The sequence below is a fragment of the Pan troglodytes genome, chromosome 17 (genome assembly GCF_028858775.2).
Source record: "Pan troglodytes isolate AG18354 chromosome 17, NHGRI_mPanTro3-v2.0_pri, whole genome shotgun sequence".
Classification (NCBI taxonomy): Eukaryota; Metazoa; Chordata; class Mammalia; order Primates; family Hominidae; genus Pan; species Pan troglodytes.
The window spans coordinates 77724209-77747473 of record NC_072415.2 but is presented as its reverse complement, the minus strand read 5'-3'; the positions used below and the strand labels follow the sequence as shown (position 1 = coordinate 77747473).

Here is a 23265-nt window from a genome sequence, read left to right as displayed (position 1 = left end):
GGACCCCTTCCTTTGTGGGGGGTATAGACTGTGGGGTGAAATTTTAAAACTCAAAAACCATTTTTAGGAGAAGATTGCAATAATTCATTTAACAGATGATGGCGAGTCAAACAAGAGAGTTAAGAATTTGTATGGGGCAAGTATCTACATTCTGAATGTCTTTTAAATGTAGACTCAACAGGATATCTTGATGTTGTATAACATGAGAAAGATCGGAAGATGTGTTAGTCCATTTTGTATGGCTTTACAGGAATACCTGAGGCTGGGTAATTTTTAAGTAAAAGAGGTTTATTTGGCTCACAGTTCTTCAGGCTGATCTGCATAGCGTCAGCATCTGCTCACATTCTGATGAGGCTTCAGGAAGCTTTTAGTCATGATGGAAGAGTAGAGGTGCCAGCGTGTCACATGGCAAGAGAGGGAGCAAGAGAGAGATACCAGGCTCTTTTAAACAATCAACTGTCAGGTGAACTCAGAGACCAAGAACTCATTCATTACGATAGGGAGGGCACGAAGCCATTCATGATGGATCCCCTTGACCCAAACATTTCCCACCAGACCCCACCTCCATCATTAGGGATCACATTTCAATATAAGCTTTGGAGATGATAAACATCAAAACCATATCAGAAGGTATGTTTAAGAAACTGAAATGATGGAAATCCATTCAAATAAGATGACAAAGGCAGTGAAGAGAATAAGATTGTGAAAGAAAGATTAAAAATCCAGTTTTGTTCTTTTGAGTGTAATATGTCTCCTGGAAATCCAAATGGAAATGTGTAGCAGGTAACTGCACATTAATATTATTAAAAGCTAGGATGTTATTACATGCAATCACCAAAAGTTAAGGAAGCTGAGATATGGAGCTCTCTAAAATTAAGAACGTGGGAATAAAAGAAGGAAAGAAAGTAAAGCATGATGCAGGAGGGGAGACAACACCATGTAATGTCCAGGACAAGAAGTGAATCAAAAACAGAGAAAGAGAAAATCTGTCAAATATTGTTGATAGGTCATGTAAGATGAGAACTGAACATTGCCATTAGATTTAATGGCATGTAGGTGATAGGTGACATTTATGAGAGTATCTTCTCTGGAATTGTGGAGACAAAAAAAGTGATAGAAATGGGATTGAGATAATGGGAAGAAAGCAATTGGAGACATTGTTGACATATTTATAAGAAGTTTTGTAGCAAAGAAATAGGCATTACCTGGCCAAAAAAAAAAAAAAAACGGTAGGGGGGAAGCAGACAGTCAATAATGGGTGATATTATGCAGGAAGAAACGACAATTAATAGGAATGTTGCATTACAGAGCAAAACATACACACATACACACACACAGTTGTACGAGGAAAGAAAAGCATTTGGAGCAACGTCATTGATTTGGTGAAAAACATGGCTGTGTACTACACAATTAGGGCCATGTAGATTACACAAGAACATAAACGTTCATCACCAAAGTCATAGGAAGGGAGGCAGGGATGTAGGCATAAATGTTATTAGGTGGGTGGATAAGGCTGTGAGAATTTGGGAATCATTTCTACCAATAACTTCAATTTTCTTCAATATAGAAAATAAAGGCATCCACTGATACTGAAGAGCTGGGTTTCGAGGAGAAAGAAGTTGGAAAATGGCTATCGATTACACAGAGTAAAAGCCTAGGGAAGTAGGGTATAATTGCCTGGCATCATACTGGAAATCCTGGCATTCCAGGTCAGAATTGAAAGAAAGATGAATGATGCTGATTTTCTGTTTTCTAGTCAAGTTCAGCTAAATGGGTAGATGAGGAAATAGCAGAGTTTTGATGTAACTTAGGAAACATTTTTCCGTTGAATATAGCAAAACAAGGAATGAGCAAATGAGTCAAGGACATACGAAAAATGATAATTTAAAAGATTTACTATGGCATTTAAGCTGGTTAAAGATGAATAAAGAAATGAAACAGGTACAGGAAAGTGAAAAGGTGGTGATTGTTAAAGAAATGAGTGATGCCAAAAGATTGTTACTCAGAATAATCAAGAAACTCAAGAGATAGTGGATGAATGTGTGATGCATTAAATTAGAATTTTGGAGAGGTGACCTCACGGTGCACCTGAATCAGAAGTAGGTGGAGAATATAGGAGAAATAGTGTTTGAAATGTTAACTATTTTGTAGAATATTCTGCCATTCAACAGACATGTAAAATGTTATGTAGAGTATTTGGTCCTTATAGACACCTAGGCAAAACAGAAATCCTCTCCTGTTAGGAATGTACACAGTGATACAGCATCTCTGTTTAAAAACACACTATGCATTTGTTTCATTTTTTAGTGGAACCAAACAAAATAGAACTTATCAGAGTTCTCACATTTCCAGGAAACAAACATTTAGTATTCCTACAAACATCAAGTACTTTTGGGTTTACAGTTTCATGTTTTAAGAATTTCAGTTAACAATAATAAATAGCACACTTAATTTATAATGCCTAAAGTAATGGATTTTTAAAACTTTCTTTACAATAAATTGTATTTTACTTATTTATTTTTTTCTTTATTTTTCTTGAGACAGGGTGTCACTTTGTCACCCAGCCTGGAGTGCAGTGGCGAGATCATAGCTTACTATAACCTCAACATCCCGGGCTCAAAAGATCCTCCTCTCTCAGCCTCTCAAGTAGCTGGGACTTCAGGCTCATGCCACCTTGCCAAGCTATTTTATTTTATTGTATTTTTTGTAATGACAGGGTCTTGAACTCTTGGCCTCAAGGAATCTTCCTGCCTCAGCCCCCCAAAGTGCTGAGATTACAGGTGTGAGCCACCATTCCTGGCCTTTTATTTAAAAAAAAAATTTATAAAATGAGATAATCAAAGTATAGGTAGTAAAAGATAAAAGAAAAAATGTTTTATAGAGCTATATGTAATTATATACATGTACATTCTAATTTTCTAATGTTTGTGTTGTCTTTCTTTTAAACATATATTCCCTTTTGAATATAATTTTATCTCCATATGTTATTTTGTTTTTCTTAAAGAGAGCCTCTGATATGTATGAGCTCCAAGTTCCATGAAAGTTGGATCGGCCTCTGGGTATATACATTTGTTTAGTGCTGTTAAAATTCAAATATATTAACGTTTTGGCTCTTTTTTCTCATATCCAAATATAAATATTACTTTACATCCATGTTAAAGGAGATGGAAAACCCTAGGGAAAGACAAATAACTTGAAATTGCCATTTGAAACACAAATCTTTTTAGTTTTCATTTCTTGAGTTTCGAAAGTGATAAGAGAAATGTCTGCATTCAACAATTGGCTAAATTGAGGTACACAGATATTTTTAGGTAAAGGGCATTTTGCTTCTCTTTAGGTAAAAGAACGTGGCCCCACATAAATTGTGTTTTCTTCATATTACATGCAATATTTTATGGACCCTGAAATAATTTCCATAATAAGCAAGTCATGATATTTTTACATCTTTTTTCCTCTTATTCCTTTATTTGCAAGATCTTGCGAATTCACCTTGTACATTTGCTCTCAGTATATGGGCCTGTAAATATAAAGTCGTGTAGTTATAAAGTCGTGTAATCTGGATGGTGTTTTACTCTTCTCTGAAGAAAAAAAAGCTCCTTTTGCAGGGTCTTCAAATCACCGTGCCTATTGTTTTTAAAAAACAGATAGTGTTAATTAATCAATATTTAGAACATAGAATGAGATCATGTGAAACGAATGAATGTGGAAAAAAATAACATGCTCAATGATCTGTATGAAACAGCATGGAGCTGTGATGCTCCACTAAAGTGCAAGAGAGATGAGGACAATGTCACCTGCGGCAATCAAGTTGTAAGATAAAAGAGAAAAATAGCTGTTTGTCTCATTAACACTTTGTTCTTCACAAAAAATAGAATATGATAAGATTTTCTTTGCACTTATTTTTCCTAAAATATTATATTTGTATGATTTTTTAAAAAAAAGAGCACAAGAAAAAGAAGAAAAGAAACACAGAGCAAGAAGGGAATGAAAGTATGCCCTCCAGTGCTACCTGGGTTTTATAATCTTAATAAGTATACTTCCATTGAATTACAGAGAAGAAAATGTTAATAGCAGAGTAATAACACATCTACCACAAGTTAAATTCTTTCCATCAGTCATAGAAGTCATCAGGTCTTTCAGGCCCCAAATAGAAGAGATTTTAACTCAGCCTGAAAGTAAAGCTGGCTATTCTAGCAATAGCAGGTAAAAGGGGGAGAGAATTTCACCATGCAATTTGCTGGGAGAATAAAGAAAGTCTTTGAAGGTTTGAAAGATACGGATGCAATCTGAGCCCTATGAATTTTGCATACTCTGAAATCAAACCCTCTTCTAAGGCAAAACCTGAAATGAAAAAACAAAGAAAGAAAACAAAATAATATATACAAAGAGTAGAAACTAAATTGAAAAAGACAGAAGCATTAGGGGCAAAGAGAAGTGAATGCCCATATAAAAGGTAAAGAAGAAACATGGGAGGCAAACCCCAGAAAGTACAAGTTCATTTTAGCACTTGATTGCTTTTGTTTAGTTCCACATTTCAGCATAGCATTCTAGTGTGTTTAAGTTAACAAGATGGGAGACTCTTTTCTTCTTGAGCAAGTTTTGCCTGGATATCCTGCAATGAAAAAGGGTTGATAGCCTTGATTTTTTTAATTAAGCTTTATATGTTGAGAACATTATAAGTTCACATGCAACTGTACGAAAGAATACAGAGAGAGCCCTTGAAGACTTTCCAGTTTTTCCCAATGTGACATCAGACAAAACTACTATAGTATAATATTACAACCAGGGGGGCCGGGCACTGTGGCTCATGCCTGTATTCCCAGCAAAGTGGGAGGCCAAGGTAAAAGAAACATTCAAGGCCAAGAGTTTGAAACAAGGGCAACATAGCCGAGACCCCATCTATACAAAGTAATTTTTTAAAAATAAATTTGCTAGGCATGGTGGCGAATGCCTATAGTCCCAACTCCTCAGGAGATGGAGGTGGGAGGATTGCTTGATCCCACAAGTTCAAGATTACAGGCCGGGTGCAGTGGCTCACACCTGTAATCCCAGCACTTTGGGAAGCTGAGACAGGTGGATTGCTTGTGGTCATGAGTTCGAGACCGGCCTTCCCTACAATGCGAAAGTCCATCTCTACTAAAATACAAAATTTAGCCAGGCATGGTGGCGGGTGCCTGTAATCCCAGCTACTCGGGAGGCTAAGGCAGGAGAATTGTTTGAACCCAGGAGGCGGAGGTTGCAGTGAGCCGGGATCACACCACTACACTACAGCCTGGGCAACAGAGCAAGACTCCATATCAAAAAAAAAAAAAAAAAAAAAAGATTACAGCAAGCTGTTATTGTGCCAATGCACTCCAGCCTGGACATCAGACTGAGACACTGTCTCAAAAAAGAAAAAAGAGTAAAATACACATTATAATCAGGATATAGACAACAGTTCCATCACTGTATGAGTCTGTTCTTATGCTGCTAATAAAGACATACCCAAGACTGAGTAATTTATAAAGGAAAGAGGTTTAATGGACTCAAGAGGACCCACAGATGCTCAGACTGTTCCTACAGGACCGGGGAGACACTCAGAATACTGTGAGTGCCCCAACTGCAGAAGTGGGAAAGGGAGAGCCTCCTCTCCTGAACACACACCCCCACTGGAGAAACTCAAGGTCTATTTGTGGAAAAAGTTTCCAGCCTGACCTGGAGCTGAGTCAATTTAGAGGGTCGAGTGGAATACAGGGGCAGAGGAAGCAGCAGAAAGGCCCTGGGAGCTAGCTGAGTCCCCAAGAGGCCATTTCTCCCTGGCACAACAGGGATCCATCAGGAGGGTAGACAGAGGAATTGGGGGAAAAGACGACAGACAGAAGGAAATCTCCAGCTGAACTTGGTAACAATTTCAACAGGGTGAGAAGCCTCCTGGCCAGAACTCGGGGGAGGGCGTCAATCCAGTGCGCATACTCCAGGCAGGGGAAGAACCAAGCCCTTTTCTTTCACAGCTGGGATGCAGGTAGTGTGGAGCAAGTTCTCAAGCTCCAGCTCACCCACCACCTGGAAACAGACTTAGAGTTGTTGGGGGTGGGGGGGCACGGTGGGAGTGAGACCGGCCCTTCGGTTTGCGTGGGAGCTGGGTGAGGCCTGTGACTGCTGGCTTTCCCTGACTTCCCTGACAACCTGCATACAAAAAAGATAGCCAGAATCTACAAGGAATTCAAAGGAATCAGCAAGACAAAAGCAAATAATCCCATCAAAAAGTGGGCTTGTATTCATGAAAGATATCGGCCTTTAGTATTATTTTTTGTACTGTCTTTGTCTGGTTTTTAATGTAAGGTAATACCAACTTCATAAAGGAAACTGGGAAAGATCTTTTCCTTTTCTTTTTCTGGAATAGAATGTGTAAGATTGGTGTTCAATCAATTTAGTAAACAATCAAAAAAAGGACACCAAATTACTGTAGCTAGAGAATGTTTTCTGGCCCACTCTCCTCTCCTTATAATACAGAAAACTTAATTAATTTAAATTAGAACAAGAGAAAAAAGACTGTAGTTAAATCTTATACAAAATTTTATATTAAAAATAAACAGATTAACGTTTCTACTAGAATGACATGCCAAAAAACAGACAAAATTTTTACATTAATATCTAAAATTAAGTAAAAAATGAACAAAATGAAAGAAAAAGCATAGAATGGAAGTAGAACAATTCATAAGATGTTTACATTAAAATATTTGAATAGAAAACAGAAAATATGTAGACAGAATTTTAAATAACATGCTTATTTCAAAAATAAAAATAAGTGAATGTAACTCATTGAAAACATTTCTGTTTATAGAAAACTTTCTCAAGTTGAGAGAGTTCCTTCCTATTCCTATGTTTCCTGAGCATTTTTTAAAATTATAAATAGTGGTTAAACTTTGCCAAATCATTTTTATGTATCAATTATAATGTAAATAAAATTGAAAAGAAAATTGGTCAAAAAAGCAAAGCTTATCCACCATGATAAAGTGGGCTTCATCCCTGGAATGCAAGGCTGGTTCAACATATGCAAATCAATAAATGTAATCCAGCATATAAACAGAACCAACGACAAAAACCACATGATTATCTCAATAGATGCAGAAAAGGCCTTTGACAATATTCAACAATGCTTCATGCTAAAAACGCTCAATAAATATTGATGGGATGTATCTCAAAATAATAAGAGCTATCTATGACAAACCCACAGCCAATATCATACTGAATGGGCAAAAACTGGAAGCATTCCCTTTGAAAACTGGCACAAGACAGGGATGCCCTCTCTCACCACTCCTATTCAACATAGTATTGGAAGCTCTGGCCAGGGCAATCAGTCAGGAGAAGGAAATAAAGGGTATTCAATTAGGAAAAGAGGAAGTCAAATTGACCCTGTTTGCAGATGACATGACTGTATATCTAGAAAACCCCATCGTTTCTGCCCAAAATTTCCTTAAGCTGATAGGTAACTTCAGCAAAGTCTCAGGATACAAAATCAATGTGCAAAAATCACAAGCATTCTTATACACCAATAACAGACAGAGAGCCAAATCATGAGTGAACTCCCATTCACAATTGCTTCAAAGAGAATAAAATACATAGCAATCCAACTTAAAGGGATGTGAAGGACCTCTTCAAGGAGAACTACAAACCACTGCTCAAGGAAATAAAAGAGGATACAAACAAATGGAAGAACATTCCATGTGCATGAGTAGGAAGAATCAATATTGTGAAAATGGCTATACTGCCCACGGTAATTTATCGATTCAATGCCATCCCCATCAAGCTACCAATGACTTTCTTCACAGAATTGGAAAAAACTACTTTAAAGTTCATATGGAACCAAAAGAGAGCCTGCATTGCCACGTCAATCCTAAGCCAAAAGAACAAAGCTGGAGGCATCACACTACCTGACTTCAAACTATACTACAAGGCTACAGTAACCAAAACAGCATAGTACTGGTACCAAAACAGAGATATAGACCAATGGAACAGAACAGAGCCCTCAGAAATAATGCCGCATATCTACAACTATCTGATCTTTGACAAACCTGACAAAAACAAGCAATGGGGAAAGGATTCCCTATTTAATAAATGGTGCTGGGAAAACTGGCTAGCCATACGTAGAAAGCTGAAACTGGATCCCTTCCTTACACCTTATACAAATATTAATTCAAGATGGATTAAAGACTTAAATGTTAGACCTAGAATCATAAAAACCCTAGAAGAAAACCTAGGCAATACCATTCAGGACATAGGCATGAACAAGGACTTCATGTCTAAAACACCAAAAGCAATGGCAACAAAAGCCAAAATTGACAAATGAGATCTAATTAAACTAAAGAGCTTCCGCACAGCAAAAGAAACTACCATCAGGGTGAACAGGCAACCTACAGAATGGGAGAAAAATTTTGCAATCTACTCATCTGACAAAGTACTAATATCCAGAATCTACAATGAACTCAAACAAATTTACAAGAAAAAAACAAACAATCCCATCCAAAAGTGGTCAGAGGATATGAACAGACACTTCTCAAAAGAAGACATTTATGCAGCCAAAAGACACATGAAAAAATGCTCATCATCACTGGCCATCAGAGAAATGCAAATCAAAACCACAGTGAGATACCATCTTACACCAGTTAGAATAGTGATCATTAAAAAGTCAGGAAACAACAGGTACTGGAGAGGATGTGGAGAAATAGGAACACTTTTACACTGTTGGTGGGACTGTAAACTAGTTCAACCATTGTGGAAGTCAGTGTGGCAATTCCTCAGGGATCTAGAACTAGAAATACCATTTGACCCAGCCACCCCATTACTGGGTATATACCCAAAGGATTATAAATCATGCTGCTATAAAGACACATGCACATGTATGTTTATTGTGGCACTATTCACAATAGCAAAGACTTGGAACCAACCCAAATGTCCACCAATGATAGACTGGATTAAGAAAATGTAGCACATATACACCATGGAATACTATGCAGCCCTAAAAATGGATGAGTTCGTGTCCTTTGTAGGGACATGGATGAAGCTGGAAACCATCTTTCTCAGCAAACTATCGCAAGGACAAAAAACCAAACACTGCACATTCTCACTCATAGGTGGGAATTGAACAACGAGAACACATGGACACAGGATGGGGATCGTCACACACAGGGGCCTGTTGTGGGGTGGGGGAAGGGGGGAGGGATAGCATTAGGAGATACACCTAATGTTAAATGACGAGTTAATGGGTGCAGCACACCAACATGGCACACGTATACATATGTAACAAACCTGCACGTTGTGCACATGTACCCTAAAACTTAAAGTATAATTTTAAAAAAAGCAAAGAAAAAAATATATGAACTCAGATATATTTATAGGTATAAAAGATAGGAAATAGATCTCCCTGGAAAGATGGTGCACAGCAACATTTACAAATAATTATTTAAAAAATATTTGGAATCAATGAAGACTTGTACCTAGGGATTGAAAGGCCATACCACATCACTGAAAATTTAGTCAAATATAGCCAACACTATGACATAGTCAAGTGAAACTATTTAATGTTAAAGGGGCTTGGGAAATCTTTAAACATCAAAGCAAAATGTACAATTCACTCATGAAGGGAAGAAAATCATATTGTCATTAATGTTCAACAGCAATGATTTACACCAGAAAATAGCAAAGACACATATTTAACACATTTAAGGAAAAAAGAGTAAGCCAACGATTACATATCCTGACAAACTTACTTTTAATTGTAAAGGCTAGACGACAAGTATTATAAATATTCAAGAGCATGGAAAATAAGATTCTTCTCAGTTTCTTCGGTATTATAGCTGAAAGTGAGTTCCAGACATTCAAAATAGCTAGAGAGACCTATAATGGATATGATGATCGCTGAATATATATTTACCTGTAAAATTAAGGGACAATTACATCTATGAAGAAGAGTAGAGTGTGTAAAAGTCATGTTTTGATATTGTAGATGCAGTAGAACTATCAAAATAATGGAAAGAGATGAAGTAGAATATGTAAAATTAAATAGTGCTTAATGATATAAGTGGCATTAGCTAGGGAAAAGAGGCAATTACTTTAAATTAGAATCTGGGTAATGGAAAGGGGAATGTATGCAAAATTTATTATTAGATAAGTTCAATGTTGTTTGTAGAAGGTAGAACTGATAGATTACCTGCCCACCACCCCAAATAAAATAGGATAAAGGAAAATATGTAATGGTATATTGACCTTAAGTGAAAAAATAGTAATTTTTTTAAAAACAGAAAAGGAAAATATAGACATGGGAAACCGTTACACAATTGAAAATTCATGTAACTGGAGCCTCACAAGGGAAGGAAAGAGAGAATGAGACACAGTCAATATTTGACCTGACAATAGCTGAGATTCTTCCAAAATTTATGGGGTGCTAGAAACTGCCTTTATATTGCTGTAAATTGGTATAACGTGTGAAAGTATGCCTAAGGTCAGCGCTCCTTTAGAATTTTTGCTACACAGATTTTATTCCCTGATTGAAAAATACAAATTTACAAATATAGATAAAAAGAGCTCTGAAAATCAACTGTCTTAGTTGGATTTCCCCAAAAGCACATTCTGATATTAGGATTCTAGTGCAGGTGGTTTATTTGGGAGGTAAAGCTAGAAAAACTTAGAGGTGAGATAAAAAGGAGAGAAAGTTAATAATGTGGTTTTAAAACTCTTTGTTACGTTGTAAGAATGGAGATAAATTTCACTGGGAAACTCTTAAGAGTCAGATAAAAAAGTGTCTCAGAGATAATCTACTAAATTTCCAAACAATTCTTGGAAGGGCTCTAATTTCCTGGAATATTGGTCTGGCCAAATGGGCAGCGTAAAGGACCACAGTGACAAGAGAAAGTCCCCTAAGACTAAGGGGAAGGGATTTAGACATTTTGGGTACCCTCTGAAGAAGCTGTGGGTGATCTGGGGGGGTCAATAGCAATTTGATAAATCAACCAATTGGAATGTCTAATTTACATCCTAATTCAATCAAAGAAATTTCAGCATTTACTGGATGTTGTCATTAAGGAATTAATGTTAGTTTTATGTGATATATATGGTTAGGTAATATAAAAACAAGTTTATTTATTTGATTGAAAGAGGGTCTCACTCTGTTGCCCAGGCTAGAGTGCAGTGGCCTGATCATTGCTCACTGCAGCCTCAAGCTTCTAGACTCAAGCAATCCTCCTGCCTCAGCCTCCCAAGTAGTTGGGACTACAGGTGCAAGATCTCACTATGCTTCCCAGGCTGGTCTCACACTCCTGGACTCAAGAGATGCTCCTGCCCTATCCTCCCAAAAACCTAGAATTACAGGTGTGAGCCACTCTGCCTGACAAAATAAGTATATTTTAAAATATACATCGTGAATTACTTGAGAATAAAATATTACATGTGTGGTTTTACCTCAAAATATATCAAAAAGATGGGAGAAGCTTTTGGCAGAAGAATTGATGAACTAAATTGTCAAGAGTTGATAATTACTTAAGATGGTTTTGGGTACATAAGGCTTTATGATAAAATTAGCTTTAATTTTGCATACATTTGAAATTTTCCATAATAAAATTTATTATTTTTAATAAGAAAAAAGTAAAGAGGTATATGTGGCTCACACAAACCCAATAATTTAGGGCAGTAAAGTATATCTAGTTAGAATTTTGAAAACTCCATAGCCCCTTAACTGTTAGTGTCTAAATTTAATTAATTCCCATACAAAAATCACTTAAACTAGGGCAGTAACTTTGAAGAAAATTAAGTTTTGAATATGAATATTAATCAATACTAATTGAAATTACAATGGAAGTTAGTCACTTCACAGTGTTTTTACTTTGAAGTTATATGAGATAATATTCATCATGATGCAAATAAATCATATGCAGGAATTATACAAATTTCTACAGACATGAATTTCTCCTCAAAACTCTGATATTTACTAGACAAACTGCAATTGAGCAGTTGTCTTCTTAGAGATTCTTTTTTCTAAGAAGATTGCTCTTAAGTTGTTTATCTATGAGCCATGCAATGTTACAAAAAACTAGATCCTAACATAGAATAGAGTAATATAGTAATTTAACTGTGAAACAGTGAGAAAATTTCAGTTCTCAACTGTCTAATAATTTCACAGAGTACAATTTAGTCATTTAGAAAATTTCCCAAAGTATTTTTTATATTTTTTTTCCAAAAAAAAGTGCAGTTAGACTGAATCGTCTATTAGTTCTAGCTAATTTATAAAGGAAAATGGAGACCTCTGGCTTGAGAATGATTCTAAAATCAGTGTGCAAATCAAAACCAATATAAGATTAAATAAGAATTATCTGTGAAACTCTATTAAATCCCAATATCTTAAAAATCATCTGTCTTATATTCAGGATTTTTGCTAAATGAGTAGATTATGGCTGATCTTGACAATGGTTTGGGAAAATGGTTAACTATGTGGGATCATGGGCATGTTAACTTGTTTCACTACAGTAACCATTTTACTATTTTTATGAATCTTATAAATAATGCTTTATGCCTTAAATATATATAATAAAGTTCATTTTTTAAAATGGAATATCCTGGTCGGGCGCGGTGGCTTAAGCCTGTAATCCTAGCACTCTGGGAGGCCCAGGTGGGTGGATCACCTGACGTTGGGAGTTCGAGACCAGCCTGACCAACATGGAGAAACCCCATCTCTACTAAAAATACAAAAAAATTAGCCGGGCGTGGTGGCATGTGCCTGTAGTCCCAGCTACTCAGGAGGCTGAGGTAGGAGAATCGCTTGAACCCAGGAGGAGGAGGTTGCCGTGAGCCGAGATGGCGCCACTGCACTCCAGCTTGGGCAACAAGAGCGAAACTCCGTCTCAAAAAAAAAAAAAGGAATATCCCTTAGTACTCTCAGCAAAATCAAATTTTCTTTTATCAATTTATACATGTTTACATTTCTTCAATCTTCATAGGTTATAAATTTTTCAAAATTACAATTTGGAGCAAAGGGTTGTTGGAGACAATGAATACAGACAAACTTTCTATTTTTATTGCTGTATTTTCTGATAAAACATGCAGACTTCATAACATTAGTACTTTTAAAAAAAATTTTTACAAATTGAAGGAGATACAAGTACATGTTTCTAACATGAATATACTGTGTAGTGCTGAAGTCTGAGCTTTTAGTAGAACCATCACCCGAATAGTATACATCATATTCATTGGGTAATTTCTCATCCCTCACCCTCCTTCCCCCCACTCACTTTTCTGAGATTCCAATGTCTATTATTTCACGGTCTATGTCCATATCTACAAATTATTTAACTCCCACTTATAAGTGAGACTATGTGGTATATGACATTCGGTTTCTGAATTAATTTACTTAATATAATGTCCTCCACTTCTACCCATATTGCTGCAAAATACATGATTTCATTCTTTTCTAATGGCTAAGAAGTGTGTGTGTGTGTATATATATATATCATATACATATATATGTATATATGTGTATATGTGTGTATATATATATCATATACACATATATGTATATATGTGTGTATATATATATCATATACACATATATGTATATATGTGTGTATATATATATCATATACACATATATGTATATATGTGTATATGTGTATATGTGTGTATATATATTATATACACATATATACGTATATGTGTATATATATTATATATACACATATATGTATATATGTGTATATATGTGTATGTGTATATATGTATATACACACATATGGACACACACACACAGAGACACACACCCCACATTTTCTGTATTCAGTCATGATGAACACTTGGGTTGATTCCATATCTCTGCTATTGCAAACAATACTGCAATAAACATATGAGTGCACTATATATCTATAAAATACATATAATATATATAAAATATATAATATATATAATATATAATAATATATATTTATATATAAAATATATATAATATATATAATATATAATAATATATATTTATATATAAAAATAGATATAGATGTAGATAATGCTTTCTTTTCCTTTGGATGGATACCCACTAGTGGAATTACTGGTTTGAATGATAGTTCTATTCTCAATTATTTGAGAAATCTCCATACTGCTTTCCATAGAGATTGTAGTAATGTACATTTCCACCAACAGTATAAGCATTCTTTTTTTGTCTTTTTGTATTCTCAACATGTGTTGTTTTTGACTTTTCCATTCTGAGTGTTGTAAGACTGTATCTCATTGTGGTTTTAATTTGCATTTCTCTATGATTAGTGATGTTTAGCAATTTTTTTATGTTTGTTGGCTGCTTGTATGTCTCCTTTTGAAAAGCGTTCATGTCCTTTGCCCACTTTTTAATAGGGTTATTTTTTTCTCTCATTGAGTTAAGTTCCTTGAAGATTCTATTAGTCCTTTGCCAAATGCATAGTTTGCAATGTAGATTGTCTGTTTACTCTGTTGGTTATTTCTTTTGCTGTGCAGAAGTTTCTAATTTAACAAAGTCTGATTTGCCTATTTTTTTTTATTGCTGTTGCATTTGCTTTTGTATTCTTAATTATAAATTCTTTGCTAAGGCCAATGTACAGAAGAGTTTTTCTTAGTTTTTTTTTTCTATGAGTTTGTATAGTTTTAGGACTTACATTTAAGACTTTAATCTATCTTGCGTAAATTTTGGTATATGGTGAGAGATATGGGTCCAATTTTATTCTTCTGAATATAGCCATCCAATTTTCCCAGCACTATTTATTCAATAGAGTGTCCTTTCCTTATGTTGTTGTTTTTTTTTTTTTTTTTGGTCAACTTTTTTGGAGATCAGTTGGTTGTAGGTGTGTGACTTTATTTCTGGATTATCTGTTGATATCCATTGATATATATGTCTATTTTTATACCATTACCATGCAGTTTTGGTTACTATCACCTTGTAGCATAATTTGAAGTTTGGTAATGTGATGTTTCCAGCTTTGTTCTCTTTGCTTAGAATTGCTTTGGCTATTTGTGCTTTTTCTGTTTTTGTTCCATGTGTATTTTAGGATTGTTTTTCTAGTTATGTAAAAAAATATGACATTTGTATTTTCATAGAAACTGAATTGAATCTTTAGATTGCTTTGGGCAGTATGGTATTGTAATGATGCTAATTCTTCCAATCTATGAGTATGGGGGTTATAGCATTCCTTGCAGAGATCTCTCAACTCCTTGGTTAAATGTATTCCTAGGGTTTTTTATTGTTTTGTTTTGGTAGCTATTGTAAATGGGATTCAGTTCTTGATCTGATTCTCATCTTGATCATTATTGATCAAATGCTACCGATTTTTGTACATTGATTTTTGTATGCCAAAATTTTACTAAATTCACTTATCAAATATAGGAGACTTCTGAGGAATCTTTAGGGTTTTCTAGGTATAAGAGCATATAAGGAAACAACAATAATTTGACTTCCTCTCTCCCAATTTGGATGGCTTTTATTTCTTTCTCTTGCTAGATTGTTCTGGAGAGGACTTCCAGTACTACATTGAATAGGAGTGTTGAAAGTGGGAATCATTGTCTTGTTCCAGTTCTCAGGGGTAATACTTTCAACTATTCCCTATTTAGTGTGATGTTGGCTGTGAGTTTGTCAGATATGACTTTTATGACCTTAGGATATGTTTCTCTTATGTCTAATTTGTTGAGAATTTTTATCATAAAGAGTTGTTAAATTTTGTCAAATGCTTTTTCTGCATCTATTGAGAGGATCATAACGTTTTCATTTTTAATTGTGTTTCTGTGGTAAATCACATTTATTGATTTGTGTATGTTAAGCAATCCTTGAATCCCTGAAATAAAACCTGCTTAATCATGGCACATTATCTTTTGATGTGCCATTATTGGGTTTGGTTTGTTAGTATTTTGTTGAGAATATTTGTTTCCTTTTTTTGTTATGTCTTTGCCTGGCTTTGGTATGAGATTGATGCTGACTTCACAGGATGAGTTAGGAAGATTTATTTCTCCTCAACTTTTTGGATTAGTTTCAGTAGAATTGGTACCAATTTGTCTTTATACAGCTGGTAGAATTTGACTCTGAATCCTGCATGTTCTGGGTTGCTTTTTGGAGGGATTTTTTTTCATTATTATTACTGATTAAATCTGACTACTTGTTATTAGTCTGTTAAGAATTTCTATTTCCTCCCGATTAAATCTTGGGAGGTTGTATGGCTCCAGAAATTTATACACTTCCTCTAGGTTTTCTAGTTTGTGAGTATAGAGATTCATAGAAGTCTCTGCTAATCTTTCATATTTCTGTCGTGTCAATTGTAATGTTTGCTTTTAATTTCTGGGCTTATTTGAATCTTTTCTTGGTTAATCTAGCTAGTGGTCTATCAATTTTGTTGATCTTTTCAAATAATCAACTTTTCATTTCATTGGTTCTTTGTATCATTTTCTTAGTCACAAATGTATTTAGTTTTGCTCTGATCTTTGTTATTTCTTTTCTTCTGCTAGCTTTGTGTTTGGTTTGTTCTTATTTTTCAAGTTCATTGGGATGTGACATTAGGTTGTCAATTTTACATCTATCTTTTTGACATAGGCATTTAATGCTATTAACTTCCCTCTCAGCACTGCTTTTACTATATCTCAGAGGACTGGTGCTGTGTCTCTATTTTTATTCATTTCAAAAATGAATAAAATTATAAAAAAACATAAAATTACATTAAAATATAAAATTATAAAATATAATTTTTTTAGTTTCCATTTTAATTTTGCCATTAACCCAAGGATCATTCAGGAGTAGATTATATCATTTCCATAAATTTTTATAGTTTCTTACTTCATCTTGGAATTTATTTTTATTTTTATCCTACTGTGGTCCTAGAAGATACTTTATATGATTTGATTTTTTTTTTTTAATTTATTGAGACTTGGCCAGGCGCGGTGGCTCACACCTGTAATCCCAACACTTTGGGAGGCAGAGGCGGGTGCAACATGACGTCAGGAGTTCGAGACCATCCTGGCAAACATGGTGAAATACCATCTCTACTAAAAATACAGAAATTAGCTGGGCATGATGGTGGGTGCCTATAACCCCAGCTACTCGGGAGGCTGAGGCAGGAGAATCGCTTGAACCCAGGAAGTGGAGGTTGCAGTGAGCGGAGATTGAGCCACTGCAGCCACTGCACTCCAGCCTGGCAACAGAGTGAGACTCCATCAAAAAAAAAAAAATTATTGAGACTTATTTTGTGGCCTAAAATATTGTCTATCTTAGAAAATGCTTCATTCACTGATGAGACAAATGCATATTCTGTGGTAGTTGGGTAGAATGTTCTGTCAATGTCTGTTAAGTCCATTTGCTCTAGAGTTCAACTTAAGTATAGTGTTTCTATGTTCACTTTCTGTCTCAATGATCTGTCTAGTGCTGTGAGTGGGATGTTGAAGTCCCCTACTATTATTGTTTTGCTGTTTATCTCTTTTTCTTAATTCTAGCAGTATTTATTTTATGAATCTAGGTGCTTTCGTGTTGAGTGAATATATATTGAGGGCTGTTATATTTTCTTTTTGAATTTATCTGTTTATCTTTATATAATGAACTTATCTTTTTTTACTATCATTATTTCAAAGCCGTTTTTTTTTCTGATAGAAGTATAGCTACTCCTGTTCACTGTCTGTTTCTGTTTAAGTGGAATATCTTTTACACCACTTAGCCTTTAGTCTATAAGTGTCTGACCAGTTAGATAAATTTTTAAAAAACGAACAAAGACTTTGAGGATTATAGGAATATTTAAAACATACAAACCTGCAAGTTGTGTGTATTCCTAAGGGAGAAAAATGAGTAAAAAGTTAGAAAAAATCTATTTGAGGAGATAATTGAGGAAAACTTTCCTAGGCTTTCTAGAGATTTAGACTTAAAGAAACAAGAGGGTCAGAGAACTCAAGGAAGATACCTTGCAAGAAGAATCATCACCAAGATTCTTGTCATTAGACTAATTAAGTCACCCTCAAGGAAAAAATTCCAAAATCAGCCAAAATGTCTAATCATCTATAAAGAAAATCACATTAAACTAACAGAGGACTACTAAGCAGTATCCTTACCAGCCAGAAGTGATGGTGGTCCTATTTTCAGAACTCTTAAAGAAAAACTCTCAATGCAGAATTTTGTATACAGTTTAACTAAGCATCATAAATGAAGGAGAAATAAAGTATTTTCTAGATAAGCAAACACTAAAGGAATTCATCATCATGAGACCTGAACTAGAAGAAATGCTCAAGGGAACTCTAAATATGAAAATAAAAGGTCAGTACTAATCATCATATAAACACAAAAAAGTATGAAATTCACAGGACTCATTAAACAATTACACAATTGAAACTACAAAGCAACTAGGTAACAACATTATGACAAGAAAAGAACCTCACAAATCAATATTAACTTTGAATGTAAATGGCTTAAATGCTCTGGTTAAAGAGGTAGATTGGTGGAATGGATAACAATCAGAATCTAAACATATGCTGTTTTCAAGAAACACTGGCAACTTACAAAAGTAAAAAAAAAAAAATTCTGTACAGGAATAAAATAAATTTAAGAAAGAAAAATATTTTATCTAAGTATACACACACACACACATATATATGTATATGTATATATGTATTGTTTTCTTCTTCCAGAATAGTTCGCTGCCTGACAATAGTTTAGTGGGTGGCATTTTATAAAAGTAAGTAAGGCTTATTTAAATGTGTTGAAATGAAATCAATACTCCTTGTTTCTAATTTCACAATAGTAAAACCAGATGTCTTGGGATTTTTATTCCACTAACTAAACAGCAAGTACATTTTCAATCAAGGCTTACTCTAATGACATTAGCATATGCATACATACTCTGAATAACAAACGTAAAAGATTTTGTTAAAATATATTGAATCTGTAAATATTTTAAATATTTTGTGGGCCAGTCTATATGATTCTTAGAATTAATATGCAAAAGCTGGACAATGTATGTATAAGCTACACATGTACAAGATAATGTATGTATTTTAAAAAACCCAAACTGTATGCATACACTATTAATGAAAATATTGAAAGAATTTTGAGGTAAAACACATAGAGAAGAAGATTAATTATGTTTTCAAAATGGTAAAATGTATTTAAAGAAGAAACCTTTAATAATTTCTTTGTTTTCAGTATGATGCAGAAGATATTTGACTGCCTTTTTTCTGATATGATTAAAATAAATACATGTTTCCATTTCCAGAATCACCTAGATATTGTCAAAATACTGAATGCTTCAAAATAATGTAAATTTTATGCAACTATTAAAATGCTGATTTACGTATCAGCATAAAACACAAAACAGTTATCTGGAGTTGTGACTATCAACTGCCACTGAGAAAATATTCAACACCGATGAGAAATTCTAAATAGGGCACATGTTGACTCCCTTGACATCTTACTGTATGATTTAGATCAGCAGCAATCAGGGAAAGATGTTTGGGATGGCAGGTGATTTGTAGGATCTGAAGTAATTTGGACAGTTCTTGAGGCAGCAAGCATTAACCATCAATACAACTAATCAAATAATGTAGTATTTTTGTAGTAGTGGTATTGTATGTCATATGTGGTAGTATTGTATCACAATAAAAGTAGTTCTTGTACAAGTTAGTGACTTTAAGTCCTAGAGTTGAGGTCATGGACTCACATTACATGTTGTTTATATTCAAATAATTCTGCGTGATTGATCATGCTTTTATTTATGTTCAGAATAAAACACTTACAGGACATTTAGTTGCAGACTACAGAAGAGGTGGTCCTAAGTTAGTGGTTTCCAAAACTGACTATCCAACTTTGAGTCTTCTCAGCAGTTTTTATAGATATTTATTTCCCAGCTCCTTCTTAAGCTCACTGACTCAAAATATCTGAAAGAGGGCTCTGGAGCCAATATTAAAATATGTAACAAAGAAAACTTCCCTACAAGATTTGCACTCATAGCCAAATTTTAGAAACATTAAGCTAGAATGGACTTCCTTGCACAGTATGTGTTTTCTGTCTTCATTGCATGCAGGCTTCTGTGTATGATGCATACAAACATGAGGGAGGGGACATATTAGATTTAAAATTATTTTCAAATGCTTACTGGGAAATAATGATGATGATTAACATTGTTATCATCACCATCTTTATTTCATATTTTTATTTTGTTCCTTTTAGCTTAAACATCTGATTTGTGGAAATATCCTAAAGTATTTCCCAGCAGCATTGCCCAGCTAAAATGGAATTGTGTATAACTGTCAAATGGGCTACAAAAACTATTCTCCGATGTTTCATGTTTTATTCATTATTTTACCATATCACTGTATTTATAATCCCATTCATAGTGCTAAACTGAAGAAAAAAAGTAATAGCTGGAAAATCATTATTTTTTAAAAAAATAGTGCAAGGGTTAGGGAAGGGTCAAAATCATTTAAGATTTTAGATATTAAAAACAATTACTCCTATATGAAAAAGTATGGATATTGTTGTAGATTTGCTTCTGCCATTCTAAGTTTATAATTCATTCATTTTGTTCTGATTATAATATTGATTAAAGTTATTTAATTATTAATAGTTACTTTTGTACCTAAAACGTTACACTGTTAAATGGTAAAATTTGCCTTTTTAAGACAAGTATGTTAAATTATCTGACCAAAAAAAAATCCTGTATTATTAAAAATGAGGCTAATACCAGAATTCTAACTATAACAGAAAATGCTCATAAATGAGCATGGGTAAGTGCTCTGAATTGTATGTTAAGTTTGTACCCACACTCTTGCCCTTGAACCAGTTTGTAATTAATCACATTCATCTGGCATGAATTCACAAGCTGCTCACCTCTTCAGAAGGTGGTACGTTAGCTTGTACAATCAGGCCAAATCAAAAGTGATATAAGAATCATCCAAATTCTGATATTTCAGAGGAGATACTAGGAATCATGTATCTATATTCAAAGTTCTATATTCAAAGTTGATGCTGCCAGAAAATCTACTGAGTCCTCCTCTCCACATTTTTTTAGACTTAATCTGGTTCATACATCTCCTCACTCTACAGTCAGATTGCCCTCTCACCCTCAGCAGGACCCCACATCCCACATTATTGGGAAAGTGAAGAGGATTCAAGGTACTTTCTTCCCACTGAATAAGTGGTTCTCTCCTCTTAGTTTTTTAGGAGTGTGCTTATGTGCCTGTTATTCATTAAATAGCCTATGGTAGAAGTTGTGTTATCTACAAGTTTGTAACCACGCATTTTTTTACTTTATTAAATTTCAAATTTTTGAAACTCTAGCATAATTCCATTAAGATAAGTATGATCTGGTATTAATAGAAAACAGTGTAAAATTTTTGGCTACTGAACTTTTTTGAGGTAATACTTTGATTTTTTTTTCTAATTTACTGAAAAATTATTTATCTACTCTGATCACCTATTTGCATTCATTTTGGACACATAGGAGATTCTGCAATCACAAAATCACTGCCTTCACATAGCTTATATTCTTGTGGGAGTAAGCAGACAATGACAAACAAATTGGAAGAGTAAGGGAAAAGTGTTAATTTTAAATAGGATCGTCAAAGAAAGCCTCACCCCAAAGGTACCATTTAAATGAAGATCCTGTGGCAGGCAGCTCCTTGGTTACCTGCTCTCTGTACTCATTTTCCCCTCATTTCTGCACACACGGTTGTCCAACTATAGGCTACCTTTTCTAACTACCCTGGTAACACTATGCAACTGTTTGCAATGAAATATACGTAGAAGCAATCTGTGAAAATTTAACTCTAATTTATTTTAAAGGAAATACCTTTGACCTAGACTTTTCTTTTTATTCATATCCATTCATGCAGATGGCAACAGTGCTCAAAGGGAAGGAAGATAATTAAAATGGAAGACAGAGCCATCAAAAACCATGTGGAGCAACGTCACTACATGAGCCTAGACTGAAAGAATGTACGCAGGCAGATATAAATGCCTATTTCATTTAATGTATTTTACTTAGGATCTCCTTGTTATAAAACCTTGGCTTTTGGTCAAATAATACAGACCAGTACGAAATGAGGTTGGAAGATGGGAATATTTAGGAGCAGTAGGAATGGTAAGTTCACATTCCCTGAGGGAGCAACATTCCTGACACAACTGAGGAATAACGAAGAAGAATCACAAGAGAGAATAAGAGTGAGAGTTGCAGGAGATGCGGTCAGAAAAGAAACAGGGTCCAGTTCATTTTTCTTTTTTTGAGACAGAGTTTTGCTTTTGTTGCCCAGGCTGGAGTGCAAAGGTACAGTCTCTGCTCACTGCAACTTCTGCCTCTTGGGTTCAAGTGATTCTCCTGCCTCAGCCTCCTGAGTAGCTGGGATTACAGGTGCTGGCCACCACAACAGGCTAATTTTTGTATTTTTAGTAGAGACGGGGTTTCACCATGTTGGCCAGGCTGGTCTCGAACTCCCAACCTCAGATGATCTGCCAGCCTCGGCCTCCCAAAGTGCTGGGATTACAGGCATGAGCCACCGTGCCCAGCCCAGTTCATTTTTCTAATTTTAATATTACTCTATATTAGATTTTAGAATATCTGCAATATTTGTTGGTTACCTTAAGGGATTTCACTTCAAATATTTGGAGATATCATTAAAAGGACTAGAACAGAGGAACATAAGTCAACTTATATTGTAAAAGGGTTGCTTTGGCCACTCTGCTGAAACTAGACTATAGGAAGGTAAGGCAGATGCAAGGAGGTCAATCAGGACAAATTACAATATAGTAAAATTGTGTGTTACTTGAATCGGGGTGCTAGCTATGACTATGGTCATAGTGGAAAAGTTGTTGGAAAGGTTTGAAATTTAAATATATTTCAAAGCAGAGTCAATAAGGCATTCTAATAGTTTGGATTTAGACTGTGACAAAAAGAAATAACTCAAAGATTACCCCAAGTATTTTGGCTTGAGTTCCTGGAAGAATTAAGTTCATATTATGGGCAAAATGGGGGAAAATCTGGGGCAGGATAAGATGTTTAGTATACTCAGTTTGGGACATGTTAAGTTTTATGCGTTAGACTTCCAAGTTACTGGGATGTCTGTTGCATAGCAACTTGTGTAAATAAATGCGGAGTACAGAGGAGGTTCAGGCTGGAGACATAAGTTCATATGTTTATGTTTTATGGTATTTTTAACATTTATACTAGATGAGGCCACAATGAATTTATGAAGACTGAAGAGTGAAGCAATCTAGGGGTTAAGTGTTTGATACACCACTATTTAGATATTGAGAGATTAGAAGGTACT

At 34.8% G+C, this 23265-nt stretch overlaps 2 long non-coding RNA genes across 2 annotated transcripts in view; one reads left to right on the top strand and one right to left on the bottom strand.

Moving 5' to 3' along the window:
* LOC107969521 (uncharacterized) overlaps positions 1 to 21976 on the top strand; it is an 87653-nt gene extending 65677 nt beyond the window's left edge. Inside the window, exon 3 of the long non-coding RNA XR_001711404.3 lies at positions 21835 to 21976. This is a non-coding gene — a long non-coding RNA (uncharacterized LOC107969521). The remainder of the gene's footprint in view (positions 1 to 21834) is intronic.
* Positions 1 to 23265, bottom strand: part of LOC134808625 (uncharacterized) — a 380342-nt gene that overhangs the window by 200198 nt on the left and 156879 nt on the right. The window lies entirely within an intron of this gene.